Raw genomic sequence first — 25,877 nt, forward strand, 5'->3', positions numbered from 1 at the left:
CTTGTAAGAATCCCTTATATGAATCCTATACAATGTGTGGGGAGTAGTTTGTATTTTTATGAGATGACATGAACTCTTGTGTAAAACATAAAAGGTCTCCAGCATTTGGATAACATGGACAAGGAGTCGCCATGCTGTCAGTGCTTGAATCCACTAGGGATTTGTTTTAGCATACCTTATCAATTTTAGAAAATGTTTTGAAATGAATAGAATAATGGGTGAATGCTAGAAAAGGCTGTAACATGTCTACTGGAGAAAAATCCCTGTGCCAGTCCCTTAAAAATCTGGCTAGTGGAGAAATGCATGTGGGATTGACAGCAGCTGTGTCCTTAGCTCTTGAAATGCAATTAAAATCACCTGGTAAGATGAGGTCTCCTTTCATTCTATCTTGAATGATTTGAAAGAGGGGCCCCACCATCTGGATCTCATGGCAGGATACAAATATACATTAGCAGCTGTAATTACCAAAGAACCCCATGGTCTATAAACCCCAAAAGCTCACCCCTTGCAATGAAAAGGTTTCAAGTATCTGAGAAAATGATGTTCCTTTCTTAAGTAATAGGACCTCTCCCCTACATTTACTTAATGAGTTAGCTGATGACACTATGGGATCATAGTCCCACATTGTTCACTTAGCATATTCTAGATCGATAAGGTGTGCTTTCTTTAATACTTAAATGTCAGGGGATGGAGTCTTTACCCATGTCTGAAGTCTGGCCCTCTTGACAGGTGAATTATTCCCATTTACATTTATACTTTTCATTTCCAAAGATAGCAAGGGTTATATCTGCAAATCTATTAAGGATAAAGTATTTTGGCTTTAAATCCATTTTTCTTAAGTATTTTGTTTAAAGGAAGACATATTTTTGTTTGGTTAACACCAGTTCTGAGTAATCATTTTAAAACCATGTTTTCCTTCCCATATATTGAATGTCCTGTTTCTGCCATGTAGTGCATGGCACCTTTACCTCTGTTGAAAGGACAGAAACCTGATGATAACTGGATGTTGGAAGGTTACTGGGGTGGGTGGTGTGGGCTAAGAATTGATGTGCCCTTTCCAGCATGACCTTGGTTGATGAGTGAAGGCCCAAAGTTGTTGGAATCCATGCCTGGAAAAATCTGAACAGATCCCATACTCTACTCCTTCTATAGCCTATATCTTTAACTCTTCGTATTTTTGCAGAATGTCCAACTTTTTACCTATATTTTTTGTCTGTTCCTTATAAAATTTGTGGTTATTGTACAAATCACTGAGGATGTATAGTCACTAAATAATGACAAATAATGACAAACATTTGAGTTTCAGACTTCATATCCTTCAGAAGATGCTTAATAATCCAAAATATGTTATTCTACAAACGTTCTAAGTTTACAGGAGCAGTATTTAAATTCTGTGCTTATTTTGGGGCTTTTGTTCTCCCAATGTTTCTAGCTTTGTCCAGATTTCTTGTGTTAAGAGGTCGATAGGTATGCTAAAGCTTTAAAATGCAAACATTATTTAGCCAACATTGATTCTCATTGATCTTGTTGTTCAAATATTGCATACAATCCAACAGGAATGTAATTTGATGTTTGGCTACTTCAAGCTATATGGACAGGTCTTACATGTTTTTTTCCAACTGACTTGTGTGGGAAGCAACACCAGTAACTGCCTTTTTAATTTCTTGAACTTGTACCTGAAGTCTGGACTGAAATATAACCAGTGAATATGTAAGATGCTGAATTGTCAAGGCCACCAGCTGCAGTATATCTGAAGGCTTCTTGTTTGTGGTTTGTTATACAATTTTATGCATGGAGCCTGCTGTTTCTGCTGCAGCCAAGGTAATAGTGGGTGCTTCATGAGTGATAGTTATTGCATCTGGCTTCCATGACCATAGCGGCTCAAAATATATCCTCGACTTTACAGATGATTTATTTGAGACCATAGGTTTACAGAAGCCATTAGCTATACATAGATCTACAGTAACACTGAGCTCCTAGAGCCAAGAGTAGAAGAAACATTAACTTAAACAGTTTTAAAACTAGTAGGTCTTGGAGCATGTGGGGGAAGCTACTGCAGCATGGGTCACTAAACCAGAAGTCTGATGGTTCTTCTAGCTCTTGTTTACTGAAAAACCTAATAATTGTTTTCTTTAGACTCCTGTACCATTGAAAGAAATATAGAAACAATAATATCCTTTATTTGCTGTCCTGTTAGACATAGAATAACACTGACATATTGCATTAGGTCATGAGATAATTGTAGTATTTGATTTCCAGATACTGAATCACGTACTATATATAGCTTCCATTTTCAAAATTGTAGCTCACTGGTTAGACTCTCATAGTCTGTGAAATGGAAGCATATGTGTGAAAATATATAGGATATAAGAATGAAAAAAAAAACAGTCATTATATTTAATGATTGATAAACTTCTACAAACTGTGAATGATTACTTACAATATTCAGTTTCATTCCCACAATTTGCAGGTACATTACTTTAAAATATATTAAAATCTTTATTTATAAATTATCTAGTTTAAAAATGTTTTTATAATATCTCCCATTCCTTTTACCAGAGTACTGCTCCTGGATCTAATGCTGTCAAGTCACATCTGAATCCTGTAATGACCCCCCATAAACATCATGTATTCAGCAGAGGTAAATTGTCACGGTATTCTTCTATAGAATACAAACAACACATGCATACCTATAGATAACAGTTGCTAATTTACTTAAGACATGTTTCTGGCATGTAGGATGAAATAAGAGTAGCCAGGGGAACCCATTCAAACAGTGTGAAGACATGCAGACCCCACATAAAAGGCACTCCAGCTAAGACAAAAAAATATTTTGGTTTAACTATTTAAAAGGAAATACTTTATTATCATTTGACAAAACAAGCTGCAGATATACAATAGCTCCTCATGACTGGCTATTCATACAAAGTGTATCTGTGAATGCATAAATTATGACAGAGTATAATATAGGGAATTATCCTAGCTTACTTAATGTCAACATTATTTTAAAAGTAGCATCTATGTCTTTTCTGTCACACCTTTATCAAACTGTAATGTCCAATAAATCTTCCATACAGGAATCGTATTAGAAATTTTTAATTGTACATCTTTCTTATCTTCAACTGGTTATGTTTTTGAAATAGAAAAAAAAACTTTTCTTTAGAGCTCCACTATTAAACTCTTCCCATTTTTGGAAATATTTATGCAGAAATATTTACAACATACACTTTTACTCCACAAAAAATGCAAAAATTATAAACAAAAGTGATATTTGCTGCTGGAGATATAGTGAGATGATCAATACTGAATGGTATCAGAATTATGAGAAATATTCAATCTTTTACTGAATCAAGTCTTATGTACAGACACATTCAAAACAGCCTAACATCTGGTACTGTTTAATTCTCAAGTTCTGTTATGCGTTTAGTAAGATCATCTACCACTACTATTATTTTGGGGTCTGTTAGCTGTAGCCAGGAAGAAAATTATTGAAAAATGGAAAATGTCTACTGTTCCTCTTTCACTGACTTACTAAATATAATCATTATTATATGTGAAAGGAAATTGGAACATTTCTAGTTGGAAATATTGGTCAAATTGACAATATTACTAATTACTATGCAAATATAATAAAATATTAAAAGGTCATGTGACATTATATACTTAATATGGTTTATATTACTAGAAAAAGGAATGCATAGTATTAAAACATATATCCTGCCATGCCATATAAATAGTATAAATAGGCAAGAACTTATTATTTTTTTTTATTTTATTTTATTTGTATTAGTTTAGTTATCAAGAGTTGACCATGTTAGCTAGGTAAACTATTACACTATTTAATGATAAAACTACGTTATTTGAATTAATAGAACGTGATTTTTAAAATGGCGTTATTTCAACTATCATAACTAACACTGTATTACATAAAAAGTAAAGAAAGAAGAAAGTTCCAGGGTACAAAAAAGAGATATAGGCTGGTATTCATAGGGATTGGCTGAACTCTTTCCAGGTATCCATGCTGTCTGTAAATGAACATAACGTACAAACCCTGTAAGTTAATGCATGATGTAGATGAGGAATTTTGTAAAGCAACATATGCTATCGAAGCCTGCTTGTGATTCATAGTCAGATTTTCACACTGGCCTCGCATTCATTGTAAAATCTGTTTCTCTTTCTGATCCTGTAAAACGCCACAGTCATACACAAAAAGATTTCATACAATCATCAGTCAAACATCACCTACCATATTGTGTAAAAAGGTTATATGATGTAACTCACATAATTATATACACATGCAGAGTCCAGCCAAGTAAACTTGTGCTGAGGTAATGCTTGCACAATCATGAATACAGTGACAATAAAAAATAATGCATTTTGTTAACACATCTGTTCTTTTATTTGCTCATACCATATTCTGGTAACCATATAATATTGTCAGTGACATGCAGGAATCCCACAGTAAAGACACATGTTCAGCCAACAAAATATCCTTGCCACTTCAGCAGTTCAAGCTCTGCATTTCTACCATGTATGCACTATCATTAAGAGATACCAAAGAAAATAATTTTCTTAGTGATCATTAATAATTTTATAAAGTGAACTCAATAATCTTGTGTCATTTTCAGGAATTTGCAATATTTCTAATATTTTTTCTTAATTTAATATGTCAGCAGTATCCTAATTAATTTACCACTTAACTTGAGTAATCCCAAACTAATATGCTACTTTTAAATGTACCCGTATAAGTTCAAAGTCCTTAATGCATTGTGTATGCAAATGAGGCCATTTTTGCATTAATCTGTATGAATTGCGGTGATATGCAAATGTACATGGCATTTTATGCACTTAATTGCTTCCCTGCTTAACTTCACATAAAGCATGTCTTTGGGTACTTATCCTTTTTTCTTAAGTAGGTGAGTTTATCAACTCTCTAGCAAAATTACGTAGTCAGTGTGAATGATATCCTTTGACTACATTTGCATATTAATGTTGTGCCACTCTTTTCTGATTACCACTATGCATGACGGAAGCCCAGGTCTATGAATAACACCCACAGTTTATGTGACCCTCCTCATTTCAGTTTTAATTATAATTAAGACTGCCTTGAATCAGATATTACTCAGATCATGTTTTGCAAGTTATCTGCAACTAATTGTCTTTTTTTGTTTAAATGTAAACATCATTTTTCATTTGTGTCTTTGCATATTTTGTTGATTTCATTGCTGAAAGCCCGCTTATTTTTTTAAATATCATTGATGCTAACAACAGTCGTTTAGACCTGATTTAACATCTGCCTAGATATGAATTTAGACATTAAAACATACAACCTGATTTTTTAGTTGTTTATATTTAAACAGATATATTTGATAAATTTCTATCTTAAAGATATATGTCATAAAATGTGATGGGTATGATATATATTATGACAGGGATCCGCTACATACCCTTTTTCTTTCTTTTATTTTATTGTGATGTACGAACAAATACATGCCCTGAATTCTGTAATACATCTCAAAATCTCTGATAAATAATGGCCTTGAGGCCATATGTGCAAATTAATACTGTAGCTGCTAAAATGATTTAGCCTAACTTGAGAATAAAGCTGCTTCAGCTTAGAACGTACATTCTCTGCAGCTTTTTTGCAGATTTGCTCCTGGACGTATATGCTCATGAACTGCTCATATATCAGGCCTGGGTTAGGACCTACATACTAGTTGAGGAGTTGTTCATATTGCAAATGGCAAAAAATCTCTACACACACATCTAAAGTTGCAATGGGAATGTTGTCTGTCCTCATCATAAATAAAATATGGGACTCTTCCATCATCCATTCTTATCAACAAAAACAACTTATCTTATTATTATCATTCCCATCTTAACTACATTCATTTATAATAAACAACACCCTCTCTCTATAGTTTCACTACTCAAACATTTTTTTTTTTATTATTTCTATTACATTGATATTTATGCCAAATGCAAAAAAATGCAAAATCAATGACTTTATATTTGTATATATTTGTATAACTATTTTATCTATATCTATTGGTTATTGTTTTTCTTGGTTTTTTTTTAATTGTTTGTCTTTTGTTTGTTTTTTTGTTGTTTGTTTTTGGTGTCTTTTTTTTTGGGACTTTTTTTAGGCCCAATGGACTTCATTGGTAAAAATGGACTAAGGTAAAATAATATATAAATAAAAAAAATATTATATCATATATAGATTGGATTACACTGTTTGTAAAATGAGATGCAGACAGTGAACTTTGGTTGAGTAGAAAATATGTCTCCATTGATATCCCTCTAAGATATCAATTAAAGCTAGATAAAATGCACAGTTGATTAAAAAACACCCTTTTCTGTTTTTAAAGAAAATGTTAATAAAGAGCTTGTTTTACCATTAGACTTTAAAGTAGCTTGACAAAATTAGCAACACACATATAGGTGATTGTACAATCAGTGTATGACAGTGCAAATGGCACTACTGATTTAGAAGACTAGATTTTATCAAATTTCTAAATCACTTCACATATTGTCACATCCTTTAAACATTACTAGTGACAGTTTGTTTTCTTTCACTACCTGCAGAAATGTACTTCTTCCTGTCACACAGGCAATACTAGATATGATAAGCCTTAAAAATCTTCAGTGGGCATAATTGGAAATTATTATTTTGAACAGTGTTCACGCAGTCAGTCTGTTCACTTCTTTTCAAACCTGCTACTAGACTCATGGAATAAAATTTCAACTGATATACAATAATCAAACCAAATATTCTATCTGCTCTTATTATATAGCTTGGTCAGAAATCTCATGTCAGAGATGTCTTGTCTGAAAAATGTGCATATCTAGGGTGGTGATCACCTCAGTTGCCTATGTATAAGCAAAACATAACTACTACAAATAGTTATATCCATTCCTATCACATTTCTTGAAAAGCACATATGACATGATGAGCAAGAACATGAAAAGTATTCACAGCCACGTATACCCACCTAAACACCAGAAAATTGAAAACACCTTCTATAATAATTTTCTCTATCAAACTGACCGATTTGGCTTTATCTCTATTGCCAAAGCTGCCACCAAAGTTCAAGCGATTAATAGCTGTGTCATTTCTTTGTATCTTCGACCAATAATGGTAGCAGAAAAGCACTTATAAAAAAAAAGAGAGATAGAGAGAGAGAGAAAGAGAGAGAGAGACAAGCTTGGCCCTACAGTGGATAATCATGGAGCAATAGGGACTGTGGACAAGTTGTGAAGGCTGCCAGGCTAGCTAGATAGAATTTTGGTTTACAAATGTAAAGAGAACTATATGGTATGATTAAACTATATGTTGTACCAAGCTTCAAAAATGTAACTACAGTGCACTCTGCTGGAAGAAAGCTGATAAGTCAAGCATTGTATGACTGTTTGATCTCAAGCTTGGATATAGCATGTCTGGGCAAGGAAATTATTTCTATTGTCTTGATTTAAGAGATAACTAGTACGGTTTTACATGTATAATGTCTTTTATTGCTGTGGTGTCCTGGCCAAGTGCAGCTTATTAAGAAATGTAAATTCTGAGTTTCTGAGAGCCTGGGAAACTAAATTAGAACTGTTAAGAATTATGTAATCTGAAATGACTCAGCAGTACTGTGTTATCAGTTTAAGACTTTCCCAGAGAGAAAGAGAAAGCATTTTGGATTTTGTCTGAACCTGAACACATCAACTCACCAGCACTCTGCCTTTGCTCTGTAAGTAAGATATTTATTTAGAACAGTGATTCCTCTTAGAGATAGAAATAGCCAGATTAGTCTAGCTGTTGTCTATATTTATGTCAGACTATTCTACAGTATTATTTTAAAGCATTTTCCTGTGATTTCTAAACTCTGTAGTGTCATTGCGTTGACGTAATAAGTATCGTCTTGTGTTTTTATTATTTATTATTAAATATTTTTAAACCTTTCAACTGTGGCTGTTTATGTAGAGATAATTTAAGCTCTAGATTACTTGCATATATTTAGTGATACTGTACTAAGCCACTCCAATAGTCTTCTTTTCATCACACTTACTTATTGGATAAAAATATTGCACAGTAAAATTGGACACCCATTGGTAAGAGCCTTATTAGTAGCTGATAAATAGTGGTTGATGGCAGTGGATTACTACTTCATAGCCTGGGCAGAAAGGGGCATAACCGGAGAACCTGTGTTAGCCTTCCTCCAGGAATTCTGTGTGTTTGTATATAACTCATATTTTAAAGTGTTTTGTCTGTGTGTCAGCTACTTGGGCAGGGACATGAAGCACTGGTTGGACAGAGAGGGTGCTGGAGGTTTTGGCTTGACCACTAGACTGAGATCTGTACCCTATAGCTGTGCCAGTGGGGAGTCTTATTGGGGATCTAGAAAGAAAGGGAGAAACCAGCCCCAGACTGACTAATCTCTGTGTGACCTTATAGAAAATTGTACTTTACTGTGTGTATATTTGTTATCCTTCCCAATGTGCATACCCCTCACTGGTGCTAGTGGTGAGGATTGGGGGTCCTTGATCACTGGGTCAGTGCATGGGCATCACCCAAGTAATTGAATAAATTAAGAGTTTCCTTTTAAACCGCTGCTCTCAGAGTTTAAAATTATTTTCTACAGCTTCAACTGAAATTGCGACCATAGTGACTAACGTGTATGGTAATCCATATTTCCTTCTATGTAACTAAGAATAATGTATATAGCTACATACAATTAGAGGCTGTTAATTTTACTGTAATGTACATTCACACACACACATATGAAGCTGCTCCCATGCATCAGGAATATACTGAGGCATGACTATATGCCCTGTTTCTGTGGAGCATTTTATTCTCCATCTGTAAATGGCCACTGCTTAGTAGGGCTAAGACAGTTACAAAAACACATCTTCAGAGTGGGGTTAGATAAAATATGTTAGCAGGAGTAAAAAGGGTAGGGGCATGGAAAGGGTTAAATGGGGAGGGATGATTGGGAGGAAATGTGGTATGGGTAGGGAGGGGCTTAAGGGGCTTCTACAAGTGCAACTGGGTAAGGAGTCACATTTTGGTGTGAACTTGCTATGGCAAGCTATGTCCGTGATGACCTGTAGGTATTCTGAGGGACAGGTTGGCCATAATTAATGTTAGCAGATGTGGAGAAGGTATTGTGGTGGCGAGGATGGTGTTTGCTTTGCTGTGCAGATGCAGGGTGGGCAGTTGTGATGGAGTATAGATGCAAGATCAAGGGCACAGTTGGGTAGTTAGGTTGTTTTAAGGGTGTTTGGTTTTGAGCTGCTTACCTGTGTTGATGTCGGGGTTGCATTTGGCCAGTAGCAGTTCTAAGGGGTGCATGGTCGGCAGGCTAGCTTTTACTTATCAGGTGCTGTGGTCCTTTACTTCTCTGCTGTGCTGTTGTATTGCAGACAGGGATCCAGTTCATTCACTGGTAGAGCTTTGGAGTGAAGTAGCTCGATCCCCTAGTTGGTAGGGGAGGTGCATTTTTGTATTGGCATACTGTTAAGAAAGGCAGTTTATAAAACAGAAAAAAAAAAGGTGGCTTTATTCTTGACATGGAAGTTACCAGTTGTGCAGTCCTTTGCAAGAGTTATACCCCTGCTTTTCATCTGCTCATGGTGGTCTTGCATGTCTTTCCTCATCTCGGCTTATTTCAGTGGTAGGTTGTGGGCCAGAGGGAGCCATGACAGTAATTTCACAGGCTGTGAGTTCCGTGGGGGGAAGAGGTTGCTATCACACATGTGTGGAGTAGAGTCAGAAATTACTATTTAAAAAAAAAAACAATACTTTGATGAAGGCTGTTAATGGCCTGTGATTGTTTAAACATTTATGTGCTGCATTTGATGTGATCAATGATCTTGTCTATTGACTGTCTCTAATTTCACGTACATTTGGCTGTGTTGGTTATGGGGGTAGGCCTCTTGGGATTCTAGTGCTGCTGAGATCAATAAGGCTGTTGACTGTAGAGTGGATCTCGAGTGATTGCTGAAGCACTTGAACCTCGGGTATCCATGTCTGCTTCATTAATTCATGCTGAGTATTAGACGCGAGTAGAGGAATGTTAGCTATTTTGTTAGTTATGTGATAGGGCTTTAGGAGGTGATGACTAAGATCCATTTTGGTTAGTGAGGATGGGGTACACCAAATGATGTTTGGCCTAAGGATGTAATGGTAGTTAGGTTGCTGAAAGATTATCGGAGAGAGGGGAAACAGCCTTGTTAGGCTGGTGGGCAGAGAAGCAGGACAGCAGTGCCCTCTCCTGTTTTCCCTCTGGTTTTGGATGGTCATTCCAATGAATTGGGAAAGGAAAGTGAGTATTTGAAGGTGGCTCAATAAATAAGCAAGCGGGGGTAAGGATGCTGCTTATTTGGTTGGATGTTAATTCAATAAGTGGTAAATGAAGTGAATAGTGGGATGCTGCTTCTTAAGTAAGTGAGTTGGTGGTTTGTACGGTGCTTACTGGTTGAGGACGAGCAAGGTCACGCTGTCTTGATTAACATTACATGGATGTGGATGTTGAAATTCAATCAGCTATATTGTGTTTCAGTTGTAATTAATAAATATTGGATAACAAAGTTATGTTTATGAAAGTTTAATAAAGGTCGTCAAATGTCATTCTTTATGATGTATTTATTGAAGAAGACTGGAACAAAGGGAATAAATATATGTTTTTCATTTGTCTTTAATTCTTTAATTCTGAGCAAACCTCTGGCTTTGCATTTCTTTGAAAAGACAATGGGTTAAATTCCTAAAGGGTTGCTCTCAGTGTAAGTCTGCCCTGATTCTGAAAGACCTGCCTTGGTGTAAGTGACCTACTTTGGTGTAAGGCCTACCTACAAACAGGCTTACTATAAGAACCAGATTCCAAAATATTTGGTCTCAGCTTGCTCTTAGAGTAGTCACTCACACTGAGATCAAATCTTTTGAAATTGGGGCCTAGATCTCTGAAGTATACCAAGAGTACGTATGTATCATGAATATTATTGGTGCTTGCTACTCCTTTCTGATGTGTATTTACTTTTGATAGGCATTTTTATTATTGTGTTATGTACTTTGAGTTTTGTTATCAATTTGTTTATTGTATCATGTACTTTATCCTCCAGAGACCAGGTCATGTCTGAAAAGCATCAGTTAACCAGCCCACTCACTTATTTCCAAATTTTCAAATGAATAAATACTGCAGTAACACCAACTAGATCATTTGGGTATCCTTAAGTAAAAATCTGAATCTACACTAACCATAATATATGAACAGCTGGGCTAGTAGTGCCGGAAAAGAATGCCAAATAAATTGCTGCTGTATATATACATTGCATTCACAGCATAACATTCTGGATTACAAATTCTCCTTAAGAAACTATGAATTTAATGAACCAAAGATTGTTCATATATTTAGTTTCTAGTTTACTCTTGATTTGCATAGTAATATAAATGAAGCAAAAGCTGAACATTTACAGAATTAAAGCAGTGCAGTTTTGAATCAGCTCAGGTTTAAAAAAAATCAAACTCTAGACAGCACCATCAAGTGACATGATGCAAAATATCTTCTTATGTATCACTGTATAGCATAAGTAATTTTGTATTGATTTCTTCTGGTTTCCTAATGAAATTTTCTAGCAGATCCAAACATTTTTTACATTATCACTGACTGCTTGTCTATACAGATTTGAAGTTCTGAGTAGTTTAGAGCAGCATAACCTGCAGTGTTAACGTATGCCCTGAAAAGGAGCCAGTAAATGCAGAAATAATTAGTTTATCTTTTATTTCATAAAATGCAGTGGCATATGGACTAAACACTCTTGGTTATCAGTGGAATTTGCTAAGGTTATGACAAAAGATGCAATGATGTAATTTAAGTTAATTTGGTACTTATTAAAACCATTAATCTCCCAGTGAAATCCTAAAACTGTATCCTGTTCCTTAGATGCATGGTGTGTGTGTTAATTGATGTAAGTTCTCTGTTAATGCTCCATTATTTGAGTTACCATGGCTTGACATTTTGACTAACCATTTAAATGAAAGAAAATCAATAGTGGCTTAATGAGAGATTGCTTGGGAAAACAACCTGGTGTTGGCACTATTTGGTGTTATTTCATGTTTTTAACCAAGGATAATTTTTAACAACGTAACTGAGGACTGATGCAGTGTCAGTCAGAAAAAAAAAATAACAAAATGACATGGGAGATGCAACCGTACAGAATGATTAGGTCTGCTAACATTAATCTGCTTCCTGAACTAATTGTAATATCCCTGTATTAAGCCATCTCTGTATATTATCCTTTAGTGTATGCATCAAAAGATGAAATACATGCATCTATTACTAACAGAACAAGCTTTCAGTGGTCTTGCATTGGCACAGGAATTTGAGTAAGAAACAATATAAAAGTTTGCAGCAAGTGTATGTGTGTATTTGTTAGTATGGATTATAAACAGTATAGAACAAGTAGTTGTAGGAAGTGATTTACCAAGTTTAAAAAGCTGGTTTATACAAAACATGCACGCGTGCGCAGGCACACACACACACACACACACACACACACACACACACACACACACACACACACGCACACTTCCTCACTATTATGTGAGTAACAGAGGTTTAAAAATAATCACAAAAATATACAAATGTTATTATCTATAGACTTGCTTGATTAACTTATCAATAAAAAATACACACAAATATATATATATATATATATATATATATATATATATATATATATATATATATAAATGAGTCTGTGTAATGCAAATGAATATTATTTAAGATTATACAGTATTCATAACAATCTATGGACTTTCACTAACAATGAACACCTTTTTTAAGTGTCTACAGGCAGGCTTTAAATGTGTATATAACATCAGACATAACTATTCAAAATGCATCCACTGTTATTAAGTTTTATCCATCGCACTAGCACATCCTTTGTCTGCCACTATATTTTTATGATTATTGCTTTTTCCTTCCTGAGAAATATTTCACATTGCCTGTTCTTTTACAGTCATCTTGACCTCACAGTTGTGAAGAAATAGAAATGAGAAGTCACACAAAGAACCACACAGATGGTCCAAAACATTCTAAACAAAACTCACATGGCACACCAAGTACTCCTGGATGAACAAACAACACTTTATTTCAAACTAAGTGCTTTTTTCCTAATGCACTTCTCATGGACTTTATCAAAGTTAAAAAGAACATACTGCCAATATCAGCCATAGGTTTCAGGCACCTAGGCAGCAAAACATTTCCCTGTGGTACACTTGTTCGGGGATACATGGCTGATGGGACATTCAGCTGCAGAGAAATATGGTTGTTGCAAATTTCCTGTGAGCAAAGAGAAGAATGTGGTGACACATCCACAACTTCAATAACAAATTCACATGGGAAAATAATGTCCATGACCCCCAAGGTAACATGAGACACCAGGCAGTAAGACAGGGATCAGCATCAGGCTGGTCAGTTGTCATGCCAGTGGCAGTAAAAATGCAGTGTACAATGGGCAGTGCTTTATAATTGGTGTGTATAGACCACCACCTCTTTCACAGTGTCTAGGGAAGATTACCAAAAATGCATAACGGAGCATAAATGTGACTACAGCAGCATGCAAGATTTCTTCCATGCAGTAGCACACTTCTAAATGTTATAGTTTTCAATGAAAGTGGCATTCCGTGATATATGTTCTAAGGTAGTGGTTTTAAAGGAAATGAAATAAAATTAATCCTTTTATTTAATGGTCTCACTGACTGATATGCATATATTTATATTTGTAAATGTTATTTTGTTTTACTTATTTGTAATACAATCTAAGACTTTTCAGGTTGTTTTATCACATACTAATTGCCCACAATAAATAGCTAAAAATTCAGAAAAGCCTGGTGGAAGATGAACTCAATGATTTTTTTGCCATGTGTAATAACTAAATAAATATTATGTTAGTAAATTAAAAATAAAGTAAAGCATGCACATTTCAGATTATTTTGTTAGTAAAATACATTATAGGACATATACAGATTTTCTTTATTTAGCTAACCTTTATCAAAACGTCTTTCAGAATGAAGTCCTGATGGAATAGGATGAAAACACTAAATCTACTATTAAATCTTCTGTTTTGACATTACTTCACCTCCCTTCCATTTTGTGGTTAGTGCATACTCTTCCTAGTCACCTTGCTCTTGCACATTAGTATGATCTGCTAGTGGAGTACAGTAAGCAGGCACCATATTCGACAATGTGGAAAATTACTGGGATAATTTAAACTACTATGGCTGGGGTAATTATCTGTATCTCATTTTTCAATCAACTTCACTACCATTAGTATATGTCTTAATTGCACATCATAAAAATGCAGTAGTCACATTAAAAGTTAATCGCTAACACAGAAAATGCGAACCAATAACCACAACTTGCATTCTCTGAGTAATCAACATTTGTCATTCACAATAACATCCACCACTTTCTCATTATGAATACACATCTTTTATGATGTACGTACACTGTATGCTCTCCTTCAGTTTTCAGAATCATGCATTGAAGTACACACTTTTTTTTGCAGTTTTGTCAGATAAGTAATTGCATATTAGGGAACATGATGTCATGACCAATCCACAAGAGTGACATAGCAGCTACATTTAAATTACTAAGTAAAAGCATCTCTTGATACTATGTTGCAGCATTAGATCTACAACACTGAAGTCTCTTGTATATTGCACAGTACAGCTACAATGTGAGAAACAGTATGCTTTCATATACTACTTTGCACAAAAACACTGTGATATATTGTGCTTAACTGTGTCATAAAATCTAGTAAAAGATTTCACTATTTACATACTGCTCACAACAGTATCACCATGTACTGAAATATGTTGCATGCTAATAGCTCAGCTCTGCTGCATGAGTGGTACAGTGAATTGTGTTTATCTTCATCAGCAGATTTATTAGACATCCTGGTCTAATTGCACACTGCCTACATGCTACACTTGTGTATACATGCAAACCAGCACAACAACGGTGGTGTGCTGACATGACTTGTGTAATGGCTTTTGAAGCTGTTGGTGATTAGCAATCTATTTTGCTTCTAATTCCCATTTGTTTGACAGCTACTATTTGCTTTCTGATGCATTTTTGGTCACTACTGTGTGTGTAGATCTGAACTTCAATAGCTAAATGACTCAAATCCACTGTTGGTAGTAAAAACACACTTTATTCACGAAAAATATGACACTCTGTAAGCGCTTTCATTTAAGGCTAAGTTAAACTTCATCAGACAGTTTAAAAACTATTACATCACATCCTTTTATATAATTCCTCATTGAATCATTGGGCCCTTAAAGAATTGATTAATTAACCAAGCTGTTATACATGCTACTTTGTTGCTATTATAAATACATGAATAAATACCTTAATAAAACACCCTTAGAATGCTAAAAGGTCATTAAATAAATTAAATAAGATTTGATTAAGTATGCCTATAAATGAAAAACTTTTAGATGTAAAAATTATGTCCATATAAAAATATATATGTATATTAAAATAATATATGTAAAAGGTATATAAAAAGTATATATATAAATATTACAAATATGCAGGCATTATATATATATTATATAGATATATATACACGCATAAATATAATAAATAATTATAAAAAAAATTTGTCATAAAACGATATGGTCCACCAATGTGTCCACTAGTGGATGGCAGAGATTTTATTACTTCTGCATGCGCTAAGTACATTGATTATGAACTTAAAAACATTTTAGGAAAATAAGTACAAATTTGTAAAGATTCTTGGACTTTTTTAAAACATATGAATGTCGTCCAATTCAACCACAATGATATCTTAGTAACTATAGATGTATGCGATCTTTACACTGTCATCCCACAAGCTATAGAATTAGAATGGGTCAACAAAATGTTCATTCATCATAAAGTTGCACATGATATAGTCAATTTAATAATGGAATTATTAGAAATTGTGTTAAGCAACAACTTTATAGCTTTTAATAAATATTTTTTACAGCAAAAAGGCATTGCTATGGTGTCACCATGTGGTGGGGCATATGCTAATTTAGTGATGGCTTTTTGGGAGAGGAATTTTGTTTTCAACACTAAATATAATACATTTTTAAACTCTTATCATAGATTTCAAGATGACATTAGTATCATATGGAATGGTACACAAGATATGTTAAATGAATTTCTTATATATATAAATAGCACTACTGAATTTTTAAGGTTCACTTGGGATATCAGTGTGGAATATATGAACTATTTGGATGCCCACCTTGTTAAAGATAGAATTAATGAAGTCTACACAGCACTTATATATAGAAAGGAATCTTATTCAAACTGTTTATTACATTATAGTAGTTCACACCCAGAGCACCAGCAAAGGTCCATTGTTAAGGGACAGCTGGTTAGGGCGGCCCGGATGGTGACTAATCTTAATGAATTTATGGATGAATGTACTTTTTTGAGTAATATGTTCATATGTTCATCAACAGAGATTATCCTAAGGCTTTAATAGATGCATTAATACAAGAAGTAACTACTAAGAGAATTAATGGGCATTTTAAACTCATTCTAGATAGGCCAAACAACTTTGAAGATTGCAACAGTTTGCATAATAACAGTGTTGTGAACTTAGACAATGGCCAGAATTGTGTACCCATGAACCAGTGAGATTTTTCTAAAGCATTAGTGCTTACTTATTTTCAAGATCATAACATGATAAGAGACGTATTTGTAAACAACTGGACTATTCTGTTGGATGACCCCAGTTTCAGGAGTCACATCAACGAGAAACCTAAAATAGTTTAAGAAATTCTTAAACAACTCAAATGTCTGGCCAGTTGAATATAGGTATGACAAGATGTGGGGCATGTCATTGGTTTCACAAAGTAAACATGGGTGATCATTTTTATCTTAGATCTAAAAAATTTCATTGACATAGTAAATTCAGTTGTAAGTCTAAATCAGTTGTTTATTTAGCTACATGCAACTTATGTCCATTTTTTTATATTGGAAAAACTGAGAGAGTTGTCCCAATGAATATATGAGCACAAATATTCCATCAATAAAAATAAACTAAATAATGCTTTGGCAAAGCATATTTGTGAATATAATGATCACCATTTTTCTTTCATGGCTATTGACCATGTAGAAACTGAAGACAAAAAGCCATGGGGTCTGCAATTAGAGCTAAAAGAAGTAAAATGGCAAATAAAGGTACAAGCCGATAATTGGCCTGGAATAAATGAGCGCAGCTCTATAGCCCCAGTATTAAAATTAAAAGCATTAAAAAGAAAGAAAATTGGTTGATCATATTGTTTTGTGACAAATCTTTTTTATAATTATTTATTATTTATTATATTTATGCATGTGTGTGTGTGTGTGTGTGTGTGTGTGTATATATATATATATATATATATATATATATATATATATAGAATACCTGCATATTTATAACATTTTATACATACTTTTTATATAGCTTTTACATATATTCTTTTAATATACATATATGTTTTTATATGGGCATAATTTTTACATCTAAAAGTTTTTCATTTATATGTATACTTAAGCACATCTTATTTAATTTATTTAATGATCTTTTAGCATTCCAAGGGTGTTTTATTATGGTATTTATTCATGTATATATAATAGCAACAAAGTAGCATGCATAACAGATTGGTTAATTAATCAATTATTTAAGGGATACAGATTCAGTGAGGATTTATATAAAAGGATGTGATGTAATAGTTTTTAAACTGTCTGATGAAGTTTAACATAGCCTTAAATGAAAGCGCTTACAGAGTGTCATATTTTTTGTGAATAAAGTGTTTCTACTGCCAACAGTGGATTTGAGTCATTCAGCTATTGAAGTTCAGCTCTATTTGCCTTTTTCTTGTGTAGTGTTTGTGTCTTTTGGGTACTTGGTTGTTACTACTGTGTGTGCGACAGCAAAGGATTCACTTATATTTTCAACAGCAAAGTTTATAATTAAGAACCTGGCTTTAATGACCATGCAACAGACTGTGCATGCAATATACTGACCACAACATGGGCAGCAAAGATTTGAAAGAGTAAAACAATTATGATATTTAATATGTGCATGTATAATACATGTAGTGCACTATATATTAGCAATGATTAAATAATAATAAGAGAGGTGGCAATAATATAATGATGCTAATGAGGGCAATATGAGGATCTAAATGTTTGACTTGCCTGGTTTGCTAATCTGCAGACAAATGAGATTTTCATAATTTTATGACCATTGGCTTCACCTCATTTTGACAAAAGCTATGTTATAAAGTAATTGTTCAAAGTTTCATACTGCCAGATCAGGCACACTGACTGAATTTATATCAGCTAGAGATATTTGCCTTGAAGAAGATCCCATTCATCACCTTTTCCACTGATGCATTTCAGTTGTGCAGTTGCACAACCATATAGTAATTGTTATTTTAAGACTGGTGTGTTCCCATGGTCTTGCTATGAATTGATCTTATATAAATATAAGGTAATAAGGTTATATGAAGCCCTGTCCTGCAAATAACTTTAGCTGATACATTTCAATTAGTTTCTCCAGATTGCAGTTATAACACTTCATTTAGGTGTTTTTAGTAAAAGTAACATTTGATAAGAGTTTTCTTGAGTTGACATATTTTTGTTTTCCATTTGTCTCTTCTTATATGAAATACATATGAATGCACTGATGAGAAGGAAGTCTACATTATCTAATACAAAAACCGTCAGAAACTGCAATATTATTCCACTTCATTTTAATGTATTGTCATTATATAAATTAAAAATGGATTTGGTGTTTGCCTGTTATTTTCTGAAATCTTAGCAGACACATAATGGCAGAAAGCATTATATTTTGCCCTGAATGTAAGCAATCAATAATGTACTTAATGATTACTATAACTTGTTCCCTGACATGCACACTGCAACTGAAAAAGTGCAGTGATCTGGACTTGAACAACTTTGATTAGAATGTTGAGCTGAACTGATGAGAAATGTGGGAGATAGCTACAAAGACCTGCTCTGTTAACTGCCATGAAGGAATTAAAATATAAACTGTTATAATCGTATACATTTAGGACTTAAGAGAATAATTTGTTCACACTAACATATTGGGTCAATAGGATAATTCTTCCAAGTAATATGTGAATTTTCACTTATGTTTTAGGTGGGTTACACACACACACACACACACACACACACACACACACACACACACACACACACACACACACACACACCTATCTTTATATCTATCTATCAATCTATCTATCTACTCTATCTATATTTATGTTTTTGTATTGGTAAGACAGAGTATCCTGAGAATGTTAAAATTATCCAACCTGTGATATTTACATACTTATTTGTTTATGTTGTAAATTGACTGCTTTTATGCTAACACCTACTGTGATCCTTTGCCATTCTTATTTTAGACATGTTTAGGAAGTGGCATATTTCCAGTCCTCATGCATGTCACAAGTATATTTTAATTGTTAAATTAAGTCTGTTCCATAAGAGGTTACATTGTACATTAACCTGCACTTTTGCTCCCACCTTTGAGAGTTTCTCATCCAAATCTCAAGCAAATAGTATTGTGTAGAGGCTGTGGTAGAGGAAATGTTAATTGCACTGACCATGTGTTTTCTATCACCACACTTACATTTTTCCCTGCTTATATACTTTATTTGTCTATATGCTTTCTTCCATTGCCTGCTGAACATCAAGTGTCCCTTAAGTAGGACATGGCTCATTCAGTCTCCTGCAATGTTTTTTGGGAGAATTTGACATCCATAAAGCCATGATGTTGTTTTGTTCCTTCATCAGCTTCCCAGCCAAGAGGCATTTTTAGTCACTTAACTCTATCCATTGAGAAGGTGTGATCTGTGTTACTGTGTAGACCCACAATGCTCTCCTCATGTGAGTGCACGCTTCCATACACCCATACTGAAGGATTTAACACGGTGTTGGCTTGGTGATCCTAGTATCTGCCTCCAAGTTGAGAATTGTCATCACCACCTCTCTTCTGAGTGATTGTGACAGTATGTGACCACTCTTCCCCAGGATGGGATCTGACAATCCTCTCTTGACAGCTACTTCAGAGGCCTGAGACACTAACTGATCCCGCTTCACCTGGGTCATAGTCATGGCTTTGTCCTGTTTTTCTAGGCTAACTGGTTAGCACCTATGCTTTTTAGGAGGCATTTTGAAACTGATTTGAATACATATGTACTAATTCTGTTATTGCTGAAGAAGAGAGTATTTAACTATTATATTCAGAAATAACTGCATTTTAACCATTTCTTTCACATCAGTGCTTTAGTTCTCATCCTTTACTTTTATGCCTTTGCCATGGACAACAACCGGTTCAAATGTGGAAGTACTAAAATACTCATTCAGCTCAGAACAGCATGACTAACTACTGTGCATTCATCCTATTAATGGCGCACTGTTTGTATCACCTGAGGGAATTACTAGTTCTGCTGTGAAACAGTTTTACAAAATGTTTATGGTATGCTGGAATTTTGTTTGCATTTACGCTGTGCCTGTCTTCACACGGTTCCAGATTCCTTCTACTGCACTACATCCCTTTGATTTCCAGATGCCTGTTAAACCAGATGGGAACAGAGCATCATGAAATGGTAATTGCTGTTGACTTGCTCTGACAGAAAAAGCAGGATGGGAATATAACAGTAATAGACTATTCACTTTCAGGAGACCCAGTAGTCAGGTAAAGACAGGTGCTCATTGTTTGTAAACCATGCCTACTGGGAGTTTTTAGCAAGATCTTGTTTTACAGTGGAAGAAAAAGACTCATTTGGATAAGAACAGTGGAGTAGCTATTCAATAATCATGCCTGTAAAATGTTGAGAAACAGTAAAAGAATGAAGGGTTTTCAGGCAACACCAGCCAAATGTGATATAAAAAAGTAATACCATTTCTTAAAACAGAAAAAAAATCCACTCTGTTCTGTGTTGAGCGTGTCTGTTTATCTCTGCATTAAAGTTAAATCAGCAACATATATTACTAGTGTGAAATAAAAATCAAAAATAATATACAATGCGAACTTTTCAATGGACATATACTGTTCTTAGCATTTACTTCATAGTTATAAATCCTGGTGTGTAAACTTCTTGAAACAAATAAAGATAAACAAGCTAGTGTCTACTGGTATGCAGTAATATTTCATTATGCCAAAGAAGGGCAAAAACGATGTCAGTAGTACATTTGTCATAAACAAAAGTAAGCAATAAAAGAGATCATTACTTTCACCATACTGACTAAAGAACCAGTACATACAAAGTGTACTATTAGAAAAACTCAAAAGCAGGACATTTTTTCCATCAATAAGAGAATGCAGGAAATGTACTCATCAGGACTGTCCCACGGGAAAGGCATGGATGACAAATGGATACTTTGTTTAATAATTAGTATACTATGAATGGTAAAAATGCCACATTAGTCCCAGGTTGCTAACTTTCTGTATGTTATTACAACACTAATAGAGTACAGCTGTAATAATCCTAGTGTACTAATGTTCTGTATGCTACTACTGCAGCAAAACAAAGTTTTTTGTGCTCAGTTATATACATGGGAAATGAAAACTGTTTTTGCAGTACTGCATAATGAGAAAGTACCATAGACTTGTTCTGTGATAAAACGCTGTTCTATGAAATGCAATTCTGGGGGGCAGACAAGTGACTGGGGGCCTTATTTGTTCTAATGCCTAAGGGGAAAGCAATATAATACTGTTCTTTGAAGATACCATTTCAAGACACTTGATTTGGGGGAAGCTATGAAAACTAGCATGTAGAGAGCATATTAAATGCATGACAGTATTAGATATGTTGCAATATATATTTCTGTCTTTTGCTTGTGCTTTGTATAACATATATTAATGCACATGAGGATGGAAAACATATATTTCCAAGCTGAACTTTCGCATTTTGCTTTGCACTTTATGATAACAGTGAAACAACGCAACACTTTAAAATGATTCTTGAAATGAACATTGGGCATTGAGGTGGTAAATAAAAAAATGGCAACACAGTAATTGTTAGAAAGAAAATGGTGGTGACATTGACTCCAGGTTCATGTTGCAAAAGATGTCTTCTCATTAATCTTAATCAGAAAAAAATAATATAACGGTGTACTAAACACCAGTACATAGTGAAATGGTACACTTCAGTTGCATTAATCTGCATTATATCTAGATGATGTTTTATTAATTTTTCATACTGTTCATTAGACATTCTCTGTGTTAGCGACATGTTATGGATGCTCATGTACATAAACAGAAAAAGGAAAAAAAATGTTAAAGAATATCAAATTGTCTCATAAGAATAAATAAATACCATAAGAAACAAATTAATCTAAAGCAGAATATGAAAAAAGAAAACAAATCGTACCAAGCAAATATATATATATATATATATATATATATATATATATATATATATATATATATATATATATATATATATATATATGTGTGGGTCTACTTTGTTTAGTTGAATCTCATTTCACTGAATTTCAGTGAAAACTCAAATTACTGAAAACTCATTTCACTGAACTGAGCTTAGTATATATAGTTAGGGGGGTGTGGGGGTGTAGCCCCTCACTTAGTCTGAGTACATATTGTCTTCTGGAAACAGGAGACAGTCATTGGTGTTGCAGCTATGCATGTCTATTGTTTAAAATGTATTGTTTTGAAGTTTTTGGTAAAAATTCAATATAAAACAAACAACCTGGGGGGGCTATGCCCACCCCACAGTGTGGGGGGCTGTGTCCCCCACCACCTCCCAACTATATATACTAACTCCAGGATTGCACTACAGTGGGGAAAAGGGCATATGCCTTTTACTTGCCTTACCGTTCTCTACACAGTGCCATATATATTAAGTTCAGTTCAGTGAAATGAGATTCAGTGAAATGAGTTTTCAGTAATTTGTGTTTTCAGTGATGTGGTCGTGGTGAAATGAAATTCAGTGAAATGAGATTCAACTAAATAAAGTAGATCCATATATATATATATATATATATATATATATATATATATATATATATATGTATATATATATATATATATATATATATGTATGTATGTATATATATATATATATATATATATATATATATATATATATATATATATATATATATATACATATATAGATATATATATATATATATATATATATATATATATATATATATATATATATATATATATATATATATATATATATATATATATATATATATATACACACAAAGACATATCAGCAATATTATTTGCATGCTCAGAGACAAAATCTCAGCGTATTCAAACAAAAACAATGTTTTCATTAAAACTGCTTGGAAGTTTGATTTTGTATTTGTGCAAGATTGCTATCATATTGGAGTTGGAGAATAAGCCCTTTACCTGGTATTGTGCAGTCTTGAAGTTGGTATACTTAATGTAGCAGATGGAGGTGCAGGGAGCTTCCCCCCAAAAACACATTTTTTTGTTTGCTTGCTCTGAGGTTTTGCATCTGAGCCTGTAAGTAATTCTGTCTATATTTGTGTCCATGTTTTTTTTCCTGTCAATGTTATTTCAGTTTAGATGTGTTTAAGTAGCCCCATATCAATCCCTCTATTTGTCTGATTATGTGTCTATCTGTCTACCTATATTTATATGTCTACAGTGCATAATACTGCATGAGAAGAATACTGACTGTTGTTAGGTAAGGAAATATTGAACATGAAGAATGTTGTATTCATGATGTTCATCGTGTTTCACTGTTGCAGTCATGACTGTAGGGTTCTCCCCTGCCGGCAGGCAGTCCTCGGTCGGCCAGAATCCCAAAGTCTGGGTTCGGCGTCGGCTGCTCAGCCATGCTCCCTGATGTCAGAGTGCCAGGAGTACAAAACTGACAGCCGACGTCATGTTCTCCAGTCTTTCTTACCGTGTGGTGATAGCAGTTCGCAAGTGCCGGTCGGCTGACTCCTGACAATTTTTTATAAACGTCCTTCAGTCCGAAGACTTTCTTCTCCTACTCAAAGCTAAGTACCCCGTTGGGGAAACTTTTTTCTTGCTCCAGTTCGATGTCAGAAAAAGTTAATAATTGTATTTCATGTGGGAAGCAAATACCTCATAAGGATTTTCATTCTTACTGTATTCCTTGCTTAGGCCCTGACCACGACGTAGCTAGTTGTCGGTTTTGTGCTAGATTCAATCAACGTACGATTAAATGAAGGTACGATTTTGCATTTCATTACTTCGGTAGGCATTTTAATTACAAAATGTCGTCAGATACGGTTCCGGCTACCGAAGTTCACAAACGACGCAAGGATAAAGACAGGCCTCCGAGGTCCAAATCAGATGATGTTGTACAAGTAGAGCCAGCTTCAGGTTCGGCCGTTGTCAGTGAGGTGCTTTTGCAGCCCCTGTCATTGACCATTTCAAAACTGATAGCCGAAACGGACTCCCACGAGGAGCCAACTAGGCCTTTGAATATTTCTGTTGCAGGACCTTCGGACAATGCTCCTTCAGATGGGTCCGGAGCCGCTGTGCAGTTACCGGCTTCCGAAGGGGTTTTCAGGCCTACTTAGCTTCTAATAAAGGCAAATCCGAAGACAAAGGCAATGACTCCTTCCAAATCAAAAACTGCAGCCCAGGCCTCTTCTGATCCGGCACCCAAGTCTCAGAAACAGTTACTTAAGATGGCAAAGGACTTACTTACTATGATTAGGGGTTCACATCCCCCTCCAGATAAAAGGCCAAGGCAGGAAGTGTATTATGACTCCTCTGATCAGGCTTCTATTTCTTCAGTTTCTTCTTCTGACCAAGAATATTCTTTCCCTCCTTATGAAGATTCTGATGCTGAGGAATCCATTCCTTCAGCTTCTCCCCCTGAGGATTTCTCTTTTGTGGAAACTTTGCATGAAATGAGGGAACATTTTCACTGGGAAGGACAGGAGTACTAGGAATCTAAGAAAAGACTAAGGGATTTTCTTCTTCTTCCCCAACATAGACACCTGGCTATTCCTCCTGTTTTGGATATTGTGGATGATGCTTTTTCGGAGGCTAACTTAACTCCTGACTCTTTTCCTCCAGCTCCTGTTAAGCCAGACAGATATTATAGGGTTTCTGATTCCCACCAGTTTTTATACAAGAATCCTACTGCTGATCCTGAAACCATTTCTCAGGACCCTAAGGGGGTTAAGGCCGCTTCTGCTAAAAACCCCATTCCCACTGAGAAGGATTCCAGATCTTTAGAAAGATGGGGCAAAAAAGTGTACACTTCAGCTACTTTATCTATTAGGACTTTAAACTGTTAATTTCATATGCTGAAATACCAGCAATTCCTTCTGTCTGTTTTGAAACAAAAGCTAACTTCCATTTCCGCCTGTGCAGATAATAAGGAATTGCATGACTTAATGCATGCCACTGAACAAGTTGGGAAGCATGGTTTACACTGTGGATTTGATGCCTTAGAGGCTTCTTGTAGGGCTGCTGCCTCTGGTACAGTCATTAGAAGGCATGCTTGGTTAAAGGAACAAAACTTGCCAGATCAAGTAAAAGCTAAGTTATTGGATGCTCCTGTTCAGCATAATATTTTGTTTGGATCTAAGGCTGAAGAGGTGATAAAGAAGATGGAGGACAAGGCAAAATCCATGCAAACGGTTAAAGATTTCTTACAAGTACAGCCACCCAGATTTAGTAGGCATTGGCCTACAAAAAATTGGTCCTTTCCCAATTCAGACAGGCCTCAGAGGGGTAGATACAGATGCTCCCGAGGAAGGCCTCAAACGCAAGCCTCTTATAGACCAAGACAGTGGACTGCTTCCACCCCTAGGGGAGGAGAG

This window comes from Protopterus annectens, chromosome 4.part0 (genome assembly GCF_019279795.1).
Source record: "Protopterus annectens isolate FY-2018-M chromosome 4.part0, PAN1.0, whole genome shotgun sequence".
In the NCBI taxonomy this organism is placed as follows: domain Eukaryota; kingdom Metazoa; phylum Chordata; order Ceratodontiformes; family Protopteridae; genus Protopterus; species Protopterus annectens.